Genomic DNA, 23,154 nt, shown 5'->3' with positions numbered 1-23,154 from the left:
TGCAAGAGTTATACAATGAAGGCAGGATAGAAAAGTTTTGAATGGAGATTGAGATAGCGGCACAGAGGAAATGTAATAGAGGAGCTATTTTGAAGAAATATTATATGTAGATTATTTCCTTCAGTAAAGTTGAGGGTGGAGAAGTTTCTTGTACAGAAAAGGAGAGGTAGAGAGTATTAATTCTTTATCTGTTATTACAAATATGAAAGAGAAGGGATTTCTTCATGCAAATTTGTTTAGGTTAGTTTCAGAGTACAGTCTTAATCCAAGTGTTAATGACAGAAGATTGACAGAAAGGAAGATGGAACATGTACTTTGGTTAGTAGATAAAAAGGCATTATAATGGAGGGAAGATGCTGGGTTGGACATACGATAATTTATACATGGGGGTTTTAACCCTTCTATTGTTGTACTCCTACATGAAAAAGACCATTGAGGTAATCGCAGTTGATATGCAGGAAGTTATTGGTTTTATTAACTGGAATGTACAAGGAGGTAAGATATGGCATACGATAGTTTGAAATGGCAAGCTGTATGTACAATGAAGCTTTTTTTTTTTTTTTTTTTTTTTTGCTATGCTGTGTTGTTGCAAATGTTAAAAAAGAAGTAGTTTCTGGAAGCAATTTTACTTGCAGCAGTTTCGGAACACTACCTTAATCCAAATGTTAATGAGTTACAATGTAGTCGATCTGTACGACTGTAGTAAGGTATTTGTTTTGAGAACTGTTGAAGGTTTTTTTTTTTTTTTTTTTTTTTTTTTTTTTTTTTTTTTTTTGCTGTGTTGTTACAAATGTTAAAAGAGAAGCAGTTTCTCGAAGCAATTTTACTTACAGCAGTTTCAGAACACTGCCTAAATCCAAATGTTAATGAGTTACAATGCAGTCGATCTGTAGTAAGGTAATTCTTTTGTGAACTGTTGAATGTAGAAAGAAGGGTGGGATATGGCATAGTCTTGAATTGCAAGCGTTATACAATGAAGGCAGGATAGAAAAGTTTTGAATGGAGATTGAGATAGCACAGAGGAAATGTAATAGAGGAGCTATTTTGAAGAAATATTATAAGTAGATTATTCCTTCTGTAAAGTTGAGAGTGGAAATGTTTCTTGCACAGAAAAAGAAAGGTAGAGAGTATGAATTCTTTATATGTTATTACAAATATGAAAGAGAAGGGATTTCTTCATGCAAATTTGTTTAGGTTAGTTTCAGAGTACAGTCTTAATCCAAGTATTAATGACAGAAGATTGACAGAAAGGAAGATGGAACATGTACTTTGGTTAGTAGATAAAAGGCATAATAATGGAGGGAAGATGCTGGGTTGGACATATGATAATTTATACATGGGGGTTTTAACCCTTCTATTGTTGTACTCCTATATGAAAAAGACCATTGATGTAATCGCAGTTGATATGCAGGAAGTCATTGGTTTTATTAACTGGAATGTACAAGTAGGGAGATATGGCACACGGTAGTTTGAAATGACAAGCTGTATGTACAATGAAGGCAAGAGAGAATAGTGTTGAATTGAGATGGAGACAGCACAGAGGAAATGTATTTATACTGTAGAAGCAATTTGAAGGAATATTTATTGATGTAGTGATTTTGTTTTTGTTTTTTTTTGTTTGTTTTTTTGCTGTGTTGCTGCAAATGTTAAAAGAGAAGTAGTTTCTCAATGCAATTTTACTTGCAGCAGTTTCAGAACACTACCTTAAAGGTAAAGACCAGTATTGGCAACGCCCCAATTTCAAAAAATGAAATGGAAGCTCTCATTACCAATCATGTGAAAGAATATGTTTTGACTAATACATGATGATAAAAAATTTGCCGGGAAACCGCCTACTAATTCATATATTTGGTAAATTTATTTCTCTCATGGTCTGGTGAGAGAGATAGGGTAGTCCCATATACATCTTTCTGTGTATAGTGCTTGTAACTTTACGAAGAATGAGCCAAATTTCTTATCATTTTGATGATTCCAGAACCTTGCAGATGCTAGATGCTAGATGATCGACCTTTTCTGATTGATTCCACAACGTTTCTTTCACAATGCAATCGCATGACCATTACTGGTCTTTACCTTTAATCCAAATGTTAATGAATTACAATGCAGTCGATCTGTAGTAAGGTATTTGTTTTGAGAACTGTTGAGGTAGAAAGAAGGGGAGATATGGCATAGTCTTGAATTGTAAGCGTTATACAATGAAGGCAGGATAGAAAAGTTTTGAATTGAGATGGAGATAGCATAGAAGGTGGTTTATCCTTTTTTTCTTTTTGTTTGATTAACCTTTACATGGAAAAAGACCATGATGTAGTAGATTTGCAGGAAGATATTTGTTTTGTTTTTTTTTTAACAAGGAAATGTAGAAACAAAGGTCAGACAGTGCATAATTTTCAATTGCAGGCTGTATGACAAATAAGTAGGAAAGCTAAATTAGGGGAGAGGGGAGAGGGGGGAGGGGACTGCCATGCAACGTTTGCAAAGGCAGTCTGGCTAATCATTATGTATGATTCGCCACGCGAACTCTGTTATTTGTCTGTTTCATGTTGTCATCTTATGTTTCCTTGTGTTCTTTTCCTTTTCTTTCCTTTTCTTTTTTTGTTTTTCAAATGTGGGTTCTCGAATATTTGTAGTAGTCTCATGTATTTATACATATTCTTTTTCTTTCTTAGTTTCCTTTCTGGTAGGGGAGAGGGTCGTGAAGTTGTTTCATTAAAAATATTAATTTGCCAAGAGATGATCCCTTTATCTGCAAGGTCGGAATTTATAGAGGGTCCCAGCTCATATGTAGATAAGGGTTTATTTCAACAACAAAAAAGATGGATAATAAAGGGAACTTGTTTTCATGTAACTATCTCACACTAAACGTGAGGGGAATTAGAGATAGAAGCAAACGAGAAAAAATGTTTAATTGGTTTAGGACAAAGAAATGGCAATTGGAGTGGGGCGGGAAATGTATCTTTAGACATGATACAAGCCACAGTAGAGGAGTTTTGGTATTAATAAATAGTAAGTTAGACATTGAAATTAGTGACACTTGTGCAGACATAAATGGAAGATATTTATTGATTAGATGTAATATACAAGGTCAGAAGATGTTGCTAGGAAATGTTTATTTCCCTACTGGAAATAACGAAGGGGAGCAAATAAAATGTTTAATGGATTTATGGGAGTTGTTGTATAGAAACAATTCAGAAGGGAACCCAGTAGTTCTTGGAGGTGATTTTAATGTTATTAGAGACAAGAACTTAGATTATTTTGGACAAGTTACAAAGAAGCAATCAAAATTCAGTAGCAAATTAGAAGAATTCATGGATGAATTTAAATTAAGAGATGTATGGAGAAATAAAAATAAAGAAAAAAAACAATATACTTATAGACAAGGGAATCCATTTATGCAAAGCCGTTTGGATTATTTCATTATATCAGAGAATTTAGAACAGATAACATCCAAATGTGACATTATTCCCTCCTTAGCACCCGACCATTCAGCTGTTAATTTGGTTCTGCATGATAGAACGTCTGGACAATTTCAGGGTAAAAGGGGTTATTGGAAGTTCAATAATAGCTTGGTAAATGATAGAGACTATGTTTTAAAGATGAAGGAAGAAATACAGACTTTAAAGAACAAAATGTTATCTGAGATAAAAGACAAGAGAGTATTATGGGACTATATCAAAATGGAAATACGCAGGTTTACAACTAAATTTTCAAAGAAAAAGGCAAGGGAAAGGAAGGAAAAAATAAAAAAAACTAGAAAAAGAAATTGAAGACTTGGAAGAGAATTTACTATCAATCAACAATAATGTACATTATAAAGATATCCTTGAACAACTGAAAATTAAGAAACAACAACTAAGAGTATTTTATGACTATATTAATGAAGGTTTAAAAATACGATCAAGGGCCTCTTGGTATGAATGTGGAGAGAAGAATACAGCATTTTTTAAACAGCTCATGGAAGCAAATAGAAAGAAAAGTGTAATACAGAAATTAAACGTAAACGGAAAGATTGTTACTAAGGAAAAAGAAATTGTCGAGGGAATAAAACAGTTTTACAGTCAGTTGTATAAAAAATAGAAGTTGTACTAGATGGAGGTTTAGAATTTTTCCCTAGTAACATGCCAAAATTGAACGAGACCTTAAGGGGTTTAGGTGAAGAAAAGATAGTAGAAAGGGAATGTATAGAAATATTAAAAAATATAAAATTAAATAAATCACCAGGAAATGATGACTTAAGTGTAGAGTTTTATCTTAAATTTTGGCCAGTAATTGGAGATCTAATCCTCGCATCTTTTAATGAAGCCTTTAATCATGGAGAACTATCAGCCTCTCAGAGACAAGCAGTTATCACCTTGATACATAAAAAAGATAAAGATTCAGACTTTATTAAGAATTACAGACCGATTTCTCTTTTAAATGTGGATTATAAAATTTTAACAAAGATACTTTCAAAGAGATTGCAAGAAATTTTACCTGACATTGTATCTTCTGATCAACTTGGCTATGTTAAGAATAGAAACATTGGAGAAGCCATAAGAATAATAGATGACATGATTTTTCATACTTCTTTTTATAAGGAAAATGCTTTTTTGATGGCCTTAGACTTTGAAAAGGCATTCGACTCTGTTTCTCATTGTTTTCTATACAAAGTCTTAAATTCATTTGGGTTTGGACCATTGTTTTGTAAATGGGTGAATATACTTTATACTAATACTGAAAGTTGTGTTATGAATGGAAACGCATCAACAGGTTATTTTAAAGTTGAAAGAGGAATTAGACAAGGAGACCCATTATCTCCATACCTGTTCATTTTATGCATTGAAATTTTAGCTCATATGATTAGAAATAATCAATTGGTAAAAGGAATTTGTTTTGGAAATACAGAAATAAAGCAAGTATTATATGCTGATGATATAACACTCTTCATCAAAGATATGAGTTCAGTTAAGGAAATAGAACACGTTTTAGAAGGTTTTTATAAAATATCAGGATTAAAGTTTAACAAGGATAAGACATATATTCTGCCCCTGGGCCCACAGGTGTCTAATAATACATTTCCGTTTGGGAAACTTGTAGATGCTGTTAAAATATTAGGTGTTTATTTTTCAGTTCATGTAGATATCAAGGAAAAAATGAATTATAAGGAAATATTGAGCAAAATTAAAAAACTACTGACGTGGTGGAAACAGCGTGACCTAACTTTAATGGGTAAAATTCAATTGATGAAAGTATATGGATACTCTAAATTGACATATGTAACATCACTAATGCCAGTTCCAGAGTGGGTATACAAAGAAATGGAAGTAATATGTTTTGATTTTTTGTGGAGAGGTAAAGATAAAATTAAAAGAAGTACAATGATGTTAGACTATCAGCAGGGTGGGCTCAAAATGATGAATTTTAGGTTGTTTGTAAAAGCACAAAGAATAATGTGGATAAAAAGGCTTGTAACAGGAACTCATGATATCAAATGGAAACAATACTTTGAATATTTAATGAGACCGATAGGAGGTAATTTAATATTTTATTGCAATTATTGGAGAGATACAGTGAAACTTATGTTACCTTCCTTTTATCAGAATCTTCTGAAAGCATGGATAGATATGAAAGAATATGTTAAAACAGAAGAGAGATACAAAGGGAATGAAATATTGTATAATAATAATTGTATTCAACTAGAAGGTCAAACCTTATTTGAGGAAACTTTGTTTTTAAAAAATATATATCGAATTCATCACATTTGTGAAGAAAATGGAGAATTGAAACCTGAAGCTCATTTTATAATGTTATAGGTTTGAGCAGAGTGGAAATTGATAAAGTAAAACAAATTTATAAAGTAGCCCCTTATGAATGGAAACAGAATGTTCAACCTTTAAGAAAGGCAATTCACACTGGCTTTATAGTTTAGAATTTATTTTTTCAAAGAAAGTGTTTACATTTGAAGATTTAACTGCAAAAATGGTATATAAGAGTCAAATTAAAAAGAATGTAGAAACAAACTCGGCAGGCGGCAATTTAATGACACTTTACAATATTCCAAGAAAAGAAGTAGAAAAGATATATGTTCAACCAAGGATGTGTACCTTAAGTAGTAAACTGCGAGAATTTCAGTTCAAATTATTGCATAATATTTTATATACAAATCATCATTTACATAGATTCAGGTTCCATGAAAATGGTTTGTGCTCATTTTGCAAAAATTTTGAAGAAACTTATCAACATGTATTCTTTGAATGTAATACAATAATGGAAGTCTGGGGGAAATGTGGAGATAGACTTAATTTACCAATTTTGAAGAAATTATCCTGGAAAGAAATTCATATAGGAATAGATGACACTACTTTTAAAACAGAGCAATTATTGAACCACATTTTAATTTTGATTAAATATATAATATTCCACAGTAGAGAGAAGGGAAACCCTCCAAAAGCAAAAGAAATAGAATATAGATTGTTGGAAAATAGAAATGAAGAGAAAAAACTTTCAATGGAAAGAGACACACTTTCAATTCATTTAAGGAAATGGGAAGCCTTGGAAAGTTTAGAATAAATGTTTTAAGTTTTTTTTTTCCTCAATATACAACTTCCTGACCCTCCTCTCTTCCCTCTTTTTTGTTTTTGTTTTTGTTTTTGTTTTTGTTTTGTTTTTGTTTGTTTTTTGCTCGTTCTATGTTAGTGTGTGTTTTGTATACTGTTGTACATTTTATGTCTTTAAATGTTGTGTGGGGTGGGGGGGGGTAGTAGGTGTTTTGTAGCTTTTTCTCTTTTTTTTATATATATAATTTTTTTTGTCTCCAAAGGAAAATGAAGAGGTGTAACTTTTGTATGTAAATGTAAAAGATCATTGGTAAATTTATAGAGACCTATGTTAAATTATTTTGTTATTTTGTATCCAATGTTATAAATGTACAATTTTTCTTTGAGAGAAACGAATAAAAACCTATGAAAACAAAAACAAAAGTGTTGAATAGAATATAGATTATTGGATAATATTGGAAAGAGACACACTTTCAATTCATTTAAGGAAATGGGAAGCTTTGGAAAGTTTAGAATAAATGTTTTCTGTTTTTCATTTTCTCAATATACAACTTCCAAACCCTCCTCTCTCCTCTACCCTTGCTTTAATTTTTTCTCTTCTTTTCTTTTTCTTTTTCTTTTGTTTGTTTGTTCGTTCTATGTCGGTGTGTGTTTTGTAGACTGTTGTAGTTGTACTTGTTATGTGTTTAAATGTTGTGTGGGGCGGGGGTAGTACGTGTTTTCTAGCTCTTTCTCTATTTATATTTATAATTTTTTTTGTCTCTAAAGGAAATTTAAGAGGAAAACAGAATATTGTGGAAAAGAAATAATTTGAGATTTATAATCAAACTGGTCGAGAAAATGGTACAAACTTTATTTGCGATTTTTTTTTTTTTTTTTTTTTTTTTTTGTGAAAATATAATTTTCACGAAGTGACGGTAGTGAGGAAAATCGCATACATTTTCACTTTTGATTTTTTTGCATTTTTGGACATCATTCACTAACATCTTGAACCTCACAAAATTTCAGATCATAATAATGTCTAATTATGTCGCTATGACGATGACGTAAACAAGAAAATGCATAGCAAAAGGATTTTCTGTTTTCACGAAGTGACGGCCAAGTACGCGCTTAACAGCCGTCAATTCGTGAAAACATCGTTTGCTCTTTTCCTGCTTTTAATATTTTCACGAAGTGACGGTAGTGAAAATTTCGCAGTTTGGAACAGTCACAGACCATGAAAAGGTGAGTTTTTAAACATTTTTTTAGGGTAAATTAATGTGGTACGCTCTTTTGATTCATTCTGATTCTTTGTAAGCCATAAATATGTCCATGAGCACAGAAATGTGTGAAAAATACACCGCCGTTCCACATTTCGCCCCATATACTTATTTTCATGTAAGTGAATAAAGGAGTGAAGTATCATGTGATCCAAAACTAAAAAGATCAACTTAGACTTAACAAATATGCATCTAGACTAAATAACTTAAGTGGAGAGTCTTTCTTATTTTGGTCCACACCAAATATTAATGCTATAAGGTTCTTTTTATATCTGCTTAAGTTATAAATTTGAACAAAGTTTTACAGAAAGTTAGAGAGTAGATCATCTAGACTCTAGTCTAGAGACTAGAGTTTTACTTTTATTTTTTCAGTAATTTACTATTTAGCTAATTATAAATTTAATTTAGAGCCTAGAACTCTAGTTACTCTAGATCATCATTTTGTAATTATCAGTTTATGTCAGCCACTACTCATCAATCTAGAATCTAGAGGTGAGTAGATCAGGATCTCGACAAGACTGAGACCTTTCTTGTAAGGCGCGCGTGCCTGGGGTTTAAGAAATTTCAGGGCTCCAAGCCCAAGGCCAACATCAACATGGCCAAGGGCAAAGGGAGTTATGAAAATTATCATCATGCTGAGCTGAGATGACCTGGGATGTAGCCTCCTGGTTAACTGTTAGTGTTAGGGAATTCAATGATTTGCCTTTCAAGCAAAGAAGGACATGGATGAACATTTAATTAAAAATTGAAAATTAGATACGGTCCTGCCCTGAAAATGAATAAATGGCACCATCCGAAAAAGGAATACTTTTTTTTTGAGACTGAAGTAATCATGAGTAGTCTACCTTTTGGGGAACAATGTCCACATGTTTAGCTTAGTTTCTCTCGTTATCTGTACTCTGTGTCTGTTATATTCAAAGGCAGCACTTTACTTTAGTACCCTTGGTCCCTCACCCTATACAAAAATTATTTTAAACAATTGTTCTTGATACCAGCAAATGTTGCCCAACTCCACTTCGTGTTTTAAAGAATTTTCCAAGCAAGCACCATACCATATGATGTACATGTCTCACTACCTACACTTCAGTGGTAATGAAATTATGATGATGTTTTTGCTTTCACTTAGTTTCAGATGCAGTAGATACAATTTGCACTTATATGAAGGAAGCACTGGGAAAGTACATCTACTTTTCAAGAATGCCACAGGCCAGACACAAATCCAGGTGAGAATAGTTTCATGATCTGTTCAAGAAAATCACACTTTAGCAGCAAAGTACTAAAGCACACTCACTGCTTATGTGCATAGGGGTAGTTGTTGTTTGGTAGGGGCAATTGGAAAATTCTATTTTGGGGTAATAGGGGCAATTGAAAACTTCTGTTTGGGGTCAGTTATGCCTATTAATTAATTTGATGTACAAAAGATAATATTGGATTCATTTCCTTACCTCTGCTTGCAAAAAAATGAAAGAAAATAACTTGTAATTATTTCTTTCATTCTACAAAATTAGATTGGATACAGGGACCGACAGGCTGGTAAGATGGGTCCTTGATAATTCACTGAACACAGAGCTGCAGATGTGACTCGGCATAGTGACCTAAGAGTGGGAGCGGTATGAAACCGTTGAAGCAATTCACCGAACACTGTTGAAGCAATTCACCGAACACAGTCAGAGCTGCATGTGTGACTTGGCATGGTGACCCTTAAAGTCTCCTGACGGCTCCGATTGCGATTCTGATGAGGACCCAATGTCTATGCTTGTGAGCGAGTCAAAAGGTATCTTTTTTCCTTCTTGATTGTTTCCCAATAGTTAAAATTTAAGATATTCTTAATTGTTTTTAATGCTTAGGTCTCTTAGCTAAGGGAATGAGTGGTCCTATCGAGGTCAGCATTAATTTTTTTTAAATCCTTATAAAAAATTACAATACTAAGGTGATACCACATAAAGTATTTAATTTATTAAGAGACTCTCTAAAATTGGGTACCAAAACTACACATAATAATTTGGCCCAATCATAATGCACTGTAAAGTTTCCCTTTCATAATTAAAATTCTGATAATGATTTTTTATTGATTTTGACTTGGACTTTTTTTATTAGGATTTTTCTTTCTCTTATTTCCTTTTACTTTCAAGCAGTCTAGATCAAGAATCTTCGCTGCTTCAACCACTATCGCTTGGATGACATTATGTGTGAAGAAACTTGAAGGACTTGTGTTGAAGGGCATGCTTGAGAAACTAGAATCAATTACATTGATCGTTTTGGCAATGCTTCAATGTTTCAATACCTCAATCTCTCTTTTTTATACTGTTTGATTTTAAACATTTTGAATATCATAAATAAAGCAAACTCCACTCATAATTGTAATTGTGTGTACTAGTAATTACAATGAAATGGATTGATTATAAAATCAATGAATTGATTTAAAGCAAACTGGTAACATTTTCCATGAGTTCTGAAACAATTAACTGAATGGTCGTACAGGTGTCAGTTTTCTGTTACAGTATTGTAATGAACTCCTGCAAACATCTTTAATATTCAAATGTATAGCTCAGAACTGCTATTTATCAGGTATACCTACCTCGATCAGTAATGCATATTAGAGTTTTCGATTCCAGTTCCATGAATCCTCATATTGTATCTTTGTATTGAAGAATTTGTTTATCCATTTTCTTTAAATGTTTGTATTCACAGGGGTTGATGCCTTCATTAGAACATGAATATAAGTTACATTTCAACAATTGGTTTTTCTCTCAAAACACAATGTTACTAGTTCACATTTAATGTTTTAATTTATTACTTCTATAGTCATTCTCATCATAATTGTATTTGGTACTTCAAACTATCCTATAATGATCATACAATATAATGTTGCTGTTTTGAATTGTATCTGTTTGATGACAAATGAAATTGATTAGTCAAATTGATATTTCCATGTTTATCATGCATTGTTTAGCTGATAATAGTTTAGTCAGAGATTACGTGTTTACCTGGGTGAAGACAACCTTTAAGCATTGGTAAACTTTGTAGCGTTTGAGACTGTGTACTAAATTTCATTGAAATACCTTAGAAAGAGATTGTGTAAACTGACTTGGTTCTGATACTCTACTCACAAGATATTTATGAAAAACAGTGATGAACAAAAAAGTAACGATGATTATTATATTAGTCATTTTTCCCATTGGAAAAACTTCATGATACATGTAGTACATGTTTGTCGAGCATTTTGTATGTCACATGTGGCATTTACTCGCTACGATTGCTGAATAAACATGATAACCAAGTCGTATATAAAGAATTAGATAAAGACATTTTAGCATATTTACAAGTACTGTATAATGAATGAAATAACCTTCGTATTCCGTGGATGTATATAACTGATGAGTCTTTTCCACAGAACCCTAAATGTACATTTTAAAATGCAATACAGTATTGATGATAATTGATGGTGATATGTTTGGTATGAATTATTTAATATTTTTGAATTTATGCTCCATTTTCCACTTGCTGTTCTGGTTCCAAATGTTTGAATTAAAACTGCTCTGTCAAAATTCATTTTCTGTGTTTATATTGCAGAGTTGAGTAGTTAACTACAGATTATGGTCAATTATCAATACTTAATCTTTTTCCTTCATTCAAAAATATTTCTTAACATATTTGCTTTATTTCCTATCTGAAAAAATATATTTAGCTAGGCCCCTCTCTAAAATTTTAGAAATTCCTCATAGTAATAGAGTAGCAAAAGCCCTGATATCACTCGCATGAATTTCAACAAGAAATGGCAGAATTTGTGTGATATTAAGGGGAGATGGAGGGGGTAAAGAGAGAGAGAGGGAGAGAGAGAGAGGGAGAGAGAGAGAGAGAGAGAGAGAGGGGGGGGGGGGGGAGACTACTTGAACGTGTTCGTAAGTGGAAAGTATAGAGTAACTTTAGTGCAATCTTTAGTCCCTATACATACAATGTACCTGATAATTAAACCTCAAATAATATTAAATACATATCCATTTTTAGCCTAAGATTAAAGAGAATAGCTTATTAATCATTTTAAAAGCACTTAGTGCCAATATCCATCTGTGCTATTGATAGTTAATTTATTGTGAGCCGTACGTAGCTTCGTGAACAAAAACTGACATCATACATCTAACATCATAATTATACAAAGAAGAAAAGGTGCTCTTATTTTATCCATACATATATTAGACAAGTAATTTTGCCGTATTTCAGTGTCTATCTCATGAAATTGCTTCACACAATAAAAATCCCATATGTTTTATACGCGCTCGGCTACGAGCCGTCACTTCGTGAAAACAAAATACAAGCGTTCTGCGTGATTTGTGTTTTCACGAAATGACGGTTAAGTTAAAAGTTCATACAGAGACATTCAGTTTATTCTTATCAATAAAAAAAAAATAGCTACCAAACGAGGAAAATGTACTCTATCTCTCAGTTCGCATTATTTTATCTGTACATCAATTAAATAAAACATAATGCCGTTTTTAGTGTCCATTTCGAGAATTCCATCCACAAGGGAAAAGTCCCATACGTTTTACGCGCGCGGCTACGTACCGTCACTTCGTGAAAACAAAATCAAAGCGTTCTATGCAATTTGTGTTTCACGAAATGACGGTTGTGTTAACAGTTCACACAGAGAAATGAAAAAGCAGCTACAGAAAGAGGAAAATGTACTCTTTCTCACAGTTTGAATTATTTTATCTGTACATCAATTAAACAAAACGTTTTGCCGTATTTAGTGTCCATTTCGGGAATTCCATCCACGAGAGAAAAATCCCATATGTTTTACGCGCGCGGCTACGTACCGTCACTTCGTGAAAACAAAATCACAGCGCGTCCTTGAATTTCATGTTTTCACGAAGTGACGGTAATGTTTACAGCTCATTTCCCCAAAAAATATAAGAAATTATGGAAATATTTAAACATAGAACTAAACATTAAGATATTTTCTATCCCAGGATATAAAATTTATTTGCCTTTGATACATTAAAGAGGTTGAGATTATGGTTTGAAACTTTGAAAGCGATTTATTCAAAGTAACTTTCTTTTGGTTGCGCGCTCTACCGTCACTTCGTGAAAACAGGGACGAATATGAATATTTTTCATCTGTAAATGTGTAACTTTAGTTGGAACCTTGTATGTAAATGTAAAAGTTTATTTGCAAATTTATTAAGACCTACATTAAAGTTATTTTGTTAGTTTATATACAATGATATAAATTATGTACAATTTTTCTTTATGAGAGAAATTAATAAAAAACTATGAAAACCAAAAAAGTGTTGAACAATATGAACGCACTCCGTTTAGCTGCTGACCGTAGTCTTCGCAAGGAGACACAGATAGAAAGTAGTCTCTGGTCTAGTCGTTCATTCTCCTTAAATTATAAGAGATAACAATTTGTTATTTTGAGAATTAAGAGGGATAAAATGATTATTTTAAACCATTTAAATCAAAACTATTCAAATTATCACAACATAAGAGAAATCACGTGCATAAAATCACGTGCATAAAATATATCATACTAGGTCGAATCATTATATTCGATCCAACTTCGATCTTGTTACTGACGTACATGATTATAATACAAGAAACAGACGATTCAACTTTAACTTACCAGAAAGAGTAGGTAGTATTGGAAATTCGTTTTATTACAATGCCATAAAACATTGGAATTCCCTTCCCATTGGTGTAAAAGGAATAGGAAACTATGATCATTTTAAGAGGAAATTAAAGGAATACCTAATACTTGACAGTCAGAGAAGAGAAGTGAATGACATGTTATATGATTGAATTTTTTTATTCTTCTGTCGGTTCATACTTTTTTATGTTGTATATACTTATATTAGATAGACAGATACCGAGATGTGATTGGTCCAGAGCTCGTCACGTGATATCAATTGCGAGGATCCAAATTGTTATATTTTCCTGGCCGGTCACTTTTCAGTGTTATATTATACCGGCTGGTGAAATGAAGATATTTTTAATCAATGCATGTCGCCCTCTTGAGGACTGTATGTCACCAACTACATACATTACACCATTATCGAGGGCCATTTTATTTTTTCAATATTTTTTTTTCATGAATTTTTTTTTCCCTAGAAATTTTTTTTTTCCCCAAAAATTGCTTTTTTGGGTAAATTATTTTTTTAATAATTTTTTTTGTTTCCCGAAAAATGCTTTTTTGGGTAAGATTTTTTTTTTTTTTTTTTTTTTTTTTTTTTTTTTACCCCAAATTTTTTTTAATTTTTTTTTTTTTTTTTTTTTTTTTTTTAAGGTAATCTCGACAAATTATTTTTCCGTAATTTTGATTGTCCCCGAAAAAAATAAAAAAATTTCGGGCCAAAAAAATATGGACCCCCCCCCCCCCCCCCCCCCCCCCCACAAAAAAAACCAAGGCTATCTAATATAACAGTTATTGACTGGTAGGGGGTATATAACATTCTTTGGACCTGAAGGGAGTTATATTTTCCCTTGTGACCATATTTTCCCTCAGCGCTGCGCGCTTCGGGAAAATATAACCACTTGGGAAATATAACTCCCTTCAGCGGTCCAAATAATGTTATATTACACCCCCTGCCAGTCAATAACTGTATAATGTTTTCGTACGTTATGGAAATTCTACAAATTCATCATTATTTTCCTCTTCTTCCTTCTCCTCTTTTTCTTCTTCTCCTTCTTCTTTTTCTTCTTGTACTTAATATCATTTCTATCATCCGTTTGATGTTGTTATTATTATTATTATCTTTAATAAGAAGTTCTTTTAATTTTCTTATCTGTCTGTAAATATTACTATTTTAACTTATTAATTTTATACATGTCTGTAAGGGACCCCACTGGAAATAAGCTCTCGAGCTTTCGTGGGTTATCCTGTTCAAGCTGATTTATTTTTTATCTGTTATTTTTGTATGTTGGAAGCTTGTCGAATAAAAATCAATCAATCAATCAAGCATAAGAAAGATCCAAATTAGCCAATTTTAGAAATATATTATCCTTCTGCTTATTATTATCATTATAATTATGTTTATCATTAGAATTTAAATTGTATATGACAATGGAGGGTCGACCCCCTCCTAGACACACACACACAGACAGAAAATGCCACATACCCTACGAGTTATGCGTTATGCTCTGTATTGTTCTTCACAATGGCCCAAATTTACTCAAATTATACCTTTTTAATGTCGGCTGCTACAATTTGTGCACCCTGTATTCGATGAAGTATATAATAATCTACATTTCTTGTAAGTTTCAGCTCATTTAAAGCAAATGAGAATTAGCGGCGAATGTATAACACCCCCCCCCCCCCACCATTATACTCAACACGTTATATGCGCTATACGTTAAGGTTTGTTCTGGTCATGGGTTGATATTCAGGCAAATTATACCTTTTTAATGTCGGCTGCTACAATTTGTGCACCCTGTATTCGATGAAGTATATAATAATCTACATTTCATGTGAGTTTCAGCAAATTTAAGGCAAATGGCAGTTGGCGGCGAATGTATTAAAGGCCGAAACCCCCTTCACCCTATAATCTACACGTTATGCGCTACTAACTAGACATTGGTCAATATTCGCTAAAATTAGACCTTTTTGATGTCGGCTGCTACAAGTTGTGCACCCCGCATTCGATGAGGCAGGCGCGTACGCAGGGGGGGGGGGGGGGGGGGGGGGGGTAAGGGGGTTAAACCCCCTTTGGTAATTTTTATATGTGTATTTTGGAGGAAAACTCCCCCCTTTGGTATTTAAAAAAAAAAAAAAAATAAATAAAAATTAAAAAAAATTATACCAATGGCTGACCTAAAAAAGTTGACCTTACCCCCCCCCCCCCAACGGAGCAAAACGTCAAATTGTGAAATTTCGAGACCCCCCCCCCCCCCCCCCCCCCCCCCCAAAAAAAAAAAAAAAAAAAAAAAAAAAAAAAAGTGTCCTCTTACCCCCCCCCCCCCCCCCCCCCAAACCCCATTCACCTTTATACTCTACACGTTATGCGCTACTAACGAAATTATTTTGTTCTGGACATTGGTCAATATTCACTCAAATTAGACCTTTTTAATGTCTGCTGCTACAATGTGTGCACCCCGCTTTCGATGAGGTATATAATAATCAACATTTCATGTACGTTTCACCTCATTTCAGGGGAAAAAGAAAGAAAAGGGAAGAGAGAAATAAGAAGAAAAGAGGGAGGAGAGAAAAGGGAAGAGGAGAAAAAGGAGGGGGAAGAAGAAAGGGGAAGAGAAAGGAGAGAAAAGGCGGAAAATGAAGAGAGAGGAGAGAAAAGGCGGAAAATGAAGAAAGAGGGAAAGACAGAGAAGAGAAAAGGGGGAAAGGAGAATAACGGAGAAGGGAACAGAAAGAAAGGGGGATAATAATATAACGCAATTTCGTCTTTTTTCTCTCTAATAATTTAATCAAACGTGAACGTTTTGACGTGGTGACTCCACCCAACACCCCCTCTCTCTCTTACTCCCACCCCTCTTCTCTCAGACTCTTACCCCCCCCCCCCTCTTTCTCCGCTCTTTCATCCCCCGTTTCTTTTGTTTCCTTTTTTTTCTTATTTTTTTCCTTTTCTCTTCTTTTTTTTCCTTTTCTCGTTTTTCTTTTCTTTCTTTTCCTTTCTTTCCTCTCCTTCCTCTTATTTCTTTTCCCTTTCTTTCTTCTCTTCTCTTTCCTTTCTTTTCACTTTTCTTTTTTTCTTTCTTTCCCTTTCCCTCTCATTTTTCCCCTCCCCCTTTTCTCACTTTTCTCCCTTTTCCCGACAGCAGCGCAATTTTACCGACAAGATCCTAGCAGGTGGGGGGGGGGGGGTGTGTTGCAGCCCCACACCCCACTTTAGCGACACCCCTGGTAGTTATCCCATTATTCTTATAAAAGAAATGCAATTCCTCATGCTCTCGCACCTGTCTACTATCGTTATTTAATTCTCTTTCATTTTTTCCCTTTCTCCTTTAACTCACAAAAATTCTCTTTTTCCACCCTTTTTTCCATCTCTTTTTTTTGTGTGGTTCTTCTTGAGCTTTTTTTTTGGGGGGGGGCTACACGCCTGGCAAGAGGGACCCCATATTATGCACACTGCAAAATTGCGTGCACCCTCCACGCCCCTTTCCCGGTAAAAAGAAAACACCTTCTTAGAATATCATCCCCTTCCTTTCTTTTCCCTTCTCATTATTCTCATTTCCCCCTTTTCCCTTCTCCGTCTTTCCCCCTGTCTTCCTTTTCCGCCTTTTCTCTCCTCTCTCTCTCTCTCTCTCTCTCTTCCCCTTTCTCTCTTTCCCCTCCTTTTTCTCCTCTTCGCTTTTCTCTCCTCACTCCTTTCTTCTTCTTTCTCTCTTCCATTTCCTTTCTTTTTCCCCTCCTTTTTCTCCTTTTCTCACTTTTTATTTTTCCCCTTCCGCCTCCCTCCCCCCCCCCCCAGAATCCGCCACTGGTATAGTTGTATAGATGTACAGTTTCCTGCGTTCTGATTGGCCAGCTGGATAGACGTATAGTCGTATAGTTGTATAGTTGTACGGATAGTGGCATGCTTGGCCCGCCATATTTACCACGACCTTAATTTACCCTAGGGTAACTTGCCTCCGTCTGGACAAGACTATTGAGGAATAGAGATGATTTATTCATATTATGCCTTATTTGCATACCTAAGTATTTGAGAAGGTACGTATCATCAATTATCATTATCCAAGATAACCTGTCTGTAGCGTGGTTTCTTGGTTCCACTCAGTGGTGGATCCAGGGGGTAGGGGCCCCTTCCCCTGGGAACAAACAGGTAAAAACACGTTAATTTTACCTTTATTTGGAGACGGGCCCCCTCCCCTGTTGCCCAAGGGGGAGGGGGGGAATTTTAAATTTTCGAGGGCAAAAAAAAATAAAAATTAGTGCTCACAAACCCCCCCCCCTCCCCCATTGAGCGAATTATCGGCCAGCGCGATTTTCAAATATTCGAGGACCAAAAATAAAAATTGTGCTCCTTACGCCCCCCCCCCCCCCCGCTTATTCACCGGCTGGATGTTTCGCCGATTAATATTTTCTCACGAATTGAGCCCCCTCTTTGGCACCCTCCCCTGCCGCTGACTGGATCCGCCCGTGGTGCCAGTATATGAAAACCTCCGCAGCCGTCCTAGAGGAACGGTGCTCCCTAGTGTCTGGAAAGTGTCTTTAATATATGTTTTCTTTAGCAGGTTGGGGGAATGTGCGATGGAAAATAATTTATTTTCGTCTGAACAGCGTGAATTAGAAGAAAAAAAAGATTTGCGTTTAGGACGCCAAGCACCGTTCGCACAGTGTAATTACAGTTCTAACTTGAATGCTCAAAGGAATTTAGTTGTACGCCCGGGAAAGCTCGAACGTGGCTGATTCGCATATTCGAACCACGTGACGTCTTTTTGATTACCCATTCAAAGAAACCTCTGAAGGATAGCGATATTATGCGCCCAGATTGAAAACCGTATTTCTGTCCATTCACTCTGCTAGACATTATCGTCGACACGCATTTCGGAGCGGAGGTTTCATGGACTTTTTATTTTCCGGCGGTTAGTTATTACTTACTTACTTTACTTTAATCCTTCGATGCTTGTAGGGCAATGCCTGTTCATCGATCATCATATCAGGTTAAAATCATTTCCATCTCTCTTCGAGCGTACGTCTTATCAAGTGAGCATCTGTCTTTCATACATACATGTATGTTTAAACTGGATAGTGATGTGTGTGCATGGAGCAGAATCAGTTCTCAATTTGAATATTTCTCTCCACCTAGTACGATGGCTAACCAGTATGGACTGAAGTACGCCTGGTACACCCGTGAGGGTTCCCGATCCAAGAGGAAGGCACCTCCAGCCTTGGACGCATTCCAGTGCTGCCAACAAAAACAGTAAGAGAATACTTTCCTAAATGTATTTTACCAAACACATACGGTCCGTTGTCACTTGGTGGTGGGAAATTTGTGAGGATTCTGAAAACGCACATACATTATGTTCTTCTTCTTCCTGTTCAGTACCAGAAGTCTGGTCAATTTATGGAGAAAAAAAATACCCAACCCCCAAACCATCGCAAAAAAGGGTTCTCCATTGTTTTCCGGTAGTGTTTGCAATTATTAGAAAACATACTAAAATCGGAAAATGGCGTCCAAGATTTTTTTTCTATTTATCCTCTTTCGAGGGACTTTATTTGTTCATATCATAAATAACAGCTATTTACAACAGTGTTTAAATACAGAATTCATGCAGTTGTAACATATCATACATAGTTCAGAACATGAAACTAATGTGACATAATCACTAACTAAAATAATGAAAACATTTTTGTAACTTTTGTAACTTCGTTTGTATCGAATTTTTTTTGATTACATTTCATATTGAGATAGGTGCGAATTTCCACCTTTAACTCTTTTATCAAATATACAGCATGTATCCTGTGCTTTTCACTTCCAAAACATTCTCTAATATAGTTTCTATAGATAATAAAATGAGCGAAGTTTAAAATAAGATTGACAAGATTCATTTCTCTTCTCTCTATTTCATAACCTATTAAAAGAATTTCTTCGTTCAAAAAGATTTTAAAATTAAACGAAGTATCAATTAATTTGGATACAATCATCCAAAAAAGTGAAACCTTCTTGCAAGCCAGGAGAAGGTGGTTAGTTGTATCTGGAATCTTACATATATCACATAGATTATTATTTTTAATCTTCCATTTACATAAATTGTCTTTACCGGGCAATATTCTATGAAGATATTTAAAATTAAACTGCTTAATTCTGTTGTCATTTATAAAGTAAAATTTATAACGGAGCACCGTTTTCCAGTTAAACTCATCAGGTAAACCAAAATAAGCGTTCCAAAAATAAATGCACGGCAGATCCTGTCTATTTTGTTCTAACATCAAATTATAATAGTGTTTGGCTTTCATGACCGCTACATTAATGGAGTCACCTGTTACTATTTCTACTATACTGGATTCCACTGCAGACGGTGGACTATTTACATATTGTAACCTATTACGTAATTTCTGCAACCAAAAATTCGGAAATGCACTTTTTAACTTTGCCAATTTGAAGGCGGAAAGTAATTCATTTTCTTGAAAATTAATACAAATAGAATCAACTTCTTTCCAGATACCGTTTACTAAGACTTGTTTCACTTTAAAAATATTATTTCTCATCCAGTTTGGAAAATACAATAACTAATTCATATCTTTAATATTGCTATTATACCAAATCATTTCATTTTCAATATCTGTTACTTTAAACATATCAATGTATTCTAAATCAGCCCAAGAACAAAACATGTCAACATAAAAGTTAGGCAACTGTTTTTTTCTACAAATACGACACATATCGCTCTTTTTGCAATTAAAATGCAAACAAAGTGGCAAATCCCCAATTTTCTTGATCCAATATCTAAACAAAATTTTCCAAGCACTTTGTTCCTCTCTTAAATATTTATGAATCCATGAAAGACGGAGTGACCGGCATTTTGACTCTAAGTCGATCATTCCCAACCCCCCTTCTACTTCAGGATTGTGACAGATGTTTCGTTTCACCTTTTCTGTTTTAGAATTCCATAAAAATGTGTAAACCAGTTTATTTATACGTTTAATTATTTTAGGAGGGATCGGAACTGCCGTGGCAGTATGTACTATCTGAGACATAACTAAATGTTTAATCACAACAACTTTTCCGTACAATGTAAGTTTTCTCATTTTCCATAAATCCAAGGTATTCTTTATTTTCTCTACCTTACTTTCCCAGTTTAAATTTTGAACGTCAAAATAATTTTTACCTACATAAATACCAAGACATTTTATAGGGTCTTCGGTGAAATATAAATCTTCAACTTCATCATCATTTATATTAAGTTTCATGAGATTTGATTTGGTCCAGTTAATTTTTGGTCCCGCATGTGCTCGAAACAGTTCTACTTCTTTCATTATTTCTTTAACACATTTAACAGATCTAGTAATAATTGTCGTATCGTCTGCGTATTGAACGATACGTATATCTTTAAAATCAGCTTGATCTTCATTGAAGTCTGGGACTTGGATTCCCTCTATTTTGGCGTTTTGTTTGATTCTTTTCCCTAAAACCTCTGCAATTATTATAAATAAAAGTGGAGAAAGTGGACAACCTTGCCTAACGCCTCTTTCTATTGCAAATTTGTCGGATATCCAACCAAAATTTAAGACACGACCATGAGCACCATTATATAACGTTTCAATCCATCTTAAAAACGAATCTTTAAATTTAAGTTCCCGTAACAAGGACAATAAAAAAACATGACCAATGGTATCAAACGCTTTTTTGAAATCCAAGAACATCATAACAACTGGTTTGTTTGCAAAAAGACAATAATCAATAGTATCCTGAATTATTCTGGTACATTCAGATGCAGAGCGGTTTTTTTAAAAAACCAGCCTGATCCTGTGATACAAGTTTATATATAACTTTCTGTAATCGTATTGAGAGAATGCGAGCTGCAAGTTTATAATCAATGTTTAACAGCGAAATAGGTCGCCAATTATCTAAAACATTTTTGTTACCTTTCTTATATAATAGAGTAAGGATAGCTTGACTTTGTGTGCACGACAATTGTTGTTTGTCGTAACCCTCATTCAGGCTGTCAATTACCATATGTTTGATATCCCCCCAGAAGTATTTATAAAATTCAACACTGAGTCCATCGCTTCCAGGTGATTTGTTCATCTTCATTGACTTCAATGCTTCCCAACATTCATCCTCTGTGATTTTCCCTCACATAAATTTGCATCTTCTTCATTCAAAACATTTAAGTTGATATCAGATACGTATTCTTTAAACCCAGCCTCGGTATTATTTCCCTTATAGAGTTTACAATAAAATTCTCGTATACCTGTCAAAATTTTCTGTTCATCTTTGATAATTTTTCCGTTACTTTCAAGACAATCTATTTCTTTCTTTTTCCCTTTAGCTTTTTCAAGCTGAAGAAAATATCTTGTTGACTTTTCACCAAATTCAAGCCACCTTGCCCGAGATCTCACAAATGTACCTTTGCACTGATATTCATACCACTTGTCTATCTTTTGTCTCAAACACTTCATTCTATCTATATCATATGCACATGAACCCTCATCTATTTTCTTACACAAGTTATCATATTCACTTTCCATATTAGCAATATATTTCTTTTTTCTTGTATTAACATCAACTGTATATTTTGTACTAAATTCTTTAATTTTAATTTTACACATTTCCCACCTTAGCTGTTTATCAAATTGACTAAATTCAATATTAACCTTACGAATAACACGTTTAACATTTTCTTTAAACACTTCATCCTTCAGGATAGAATTATTCAGTTTCCAACAACCCTTTCCCCTACTTTGTGCTAATATTTTAAGTTTCATGGATACCCCGTTGGCGTCCAAGATGGCCGTCAGTGAGCTTCCTTAATATATTAGTAAATCGTGATACGTGTATATCTATCTTGGAAAGGTGAATTTGGTGTCTATAATTAGCCTTATGGGCTAAGTAATAATTAAGTAATATTGACTGCCTTTTGGGCAATACGACATATATCACCCGAACCGAAGGTGAGGGTGATATATGACAAGTCGTATTGCCCTGAATTAGGCAGTCAATATTACTATTATTAACCACATCAGATATCTAGAGCAAACAAGAAACTCTTACTATTATATTCTTAAATTATGTAGCCTACACTGCACAGGGTTTCCTAGCATTAGAAGTTGCAAGAACATCGTCAAACCAGCACTGTGCATCCACGAATTTTCGATAATCTGTACTGCAAACAGTGTGCCTAGGGTGTGATTGTTACGTCACAATAGAGTTCGCGCAAAGTGCGCATTTTCTTATACGCGTAATACCAGTCTTAAAATCAATCAACCACAAGCATATTGGAAAATTATTAATTCAGCTAACGGTTTAAGTAATGAAAAAACTCCAATAGAAATTAATTTTCTTGAACAAAACTTTCGTAGTCTGAGCTAAAATCAAAGAGATAATGCAGATATATTAGAACCTGGCCAAATTATTTCGAGCAATCAATGTATCAATCGTTCTATAAGCAGGGAAAAAGTAACACGTCAAATAAATAGACTGAAAAACGGTAAGGCACATGGCGATGATTTAGTTCTAAATGATTTTTTGAAGTGTAGCACAAAGTCTGTTTTATCAGTACTCGTTAGGTTATTTAACATTGTATTTGAAAGTGGAATTGTACCATCTTAAGTGGACAATCGGGTTAATTCACCCTCTTTATAAAAAGGAAGGAAATCCTAAAGATCCGAAGAACTATAGAGGAATAACATTGCTTAGTTGTCTTGGCAAGCTATTTACAGCAGTCTTGAATGAGCGACTTACCTC

At 34.2% G+C, this 23,154-nt stretch overlaps 1 long non-coding RNA gene across 1 annotated transcript; it reads left to right on the top strand.

Annotated features, from left to right (window-relative positions):
- Positions 1–7,442: 7,442 nt before the first annotated feature.
- Positions 7,443–10,316, top strand: LOC105446683. Its single transcript, XR_004065865.1, has 4 exons — positions 7,443–7,757; positions 8,919–9,015; positions 9,301–9,566; positions 9,925–10,316. It is a non-coding gene; the product is annotated as an uncharacterized LOC105446683 (long non-coding RNA).
- Positions 10,317–23,154: the final 12,838 nt, after the last annotated feature.

Source organism: Strongylocentrotus purpuratus, unplaced genomic scaffold (assembly GCF_000002235.5).
Source record: "Strongylocentrotus purpuratus isolate Spur 01 unplaced genomic scaffold, Spur_5.0 spur5_scaffold_21, whole genome shotgun sequence".
Lineage (NCBI taxonomy): Eukaryota > Metazoa > Echinodermata > Echinoidea > Camarodonta > Strongylocentrotidae > Strongylocentrotus > Strongylocentrotus purpuratus.
Note: the sequence above shows the minus strand (reverse complement) of the source record. Positions and strands in the feature narration are given on the sequence as shown.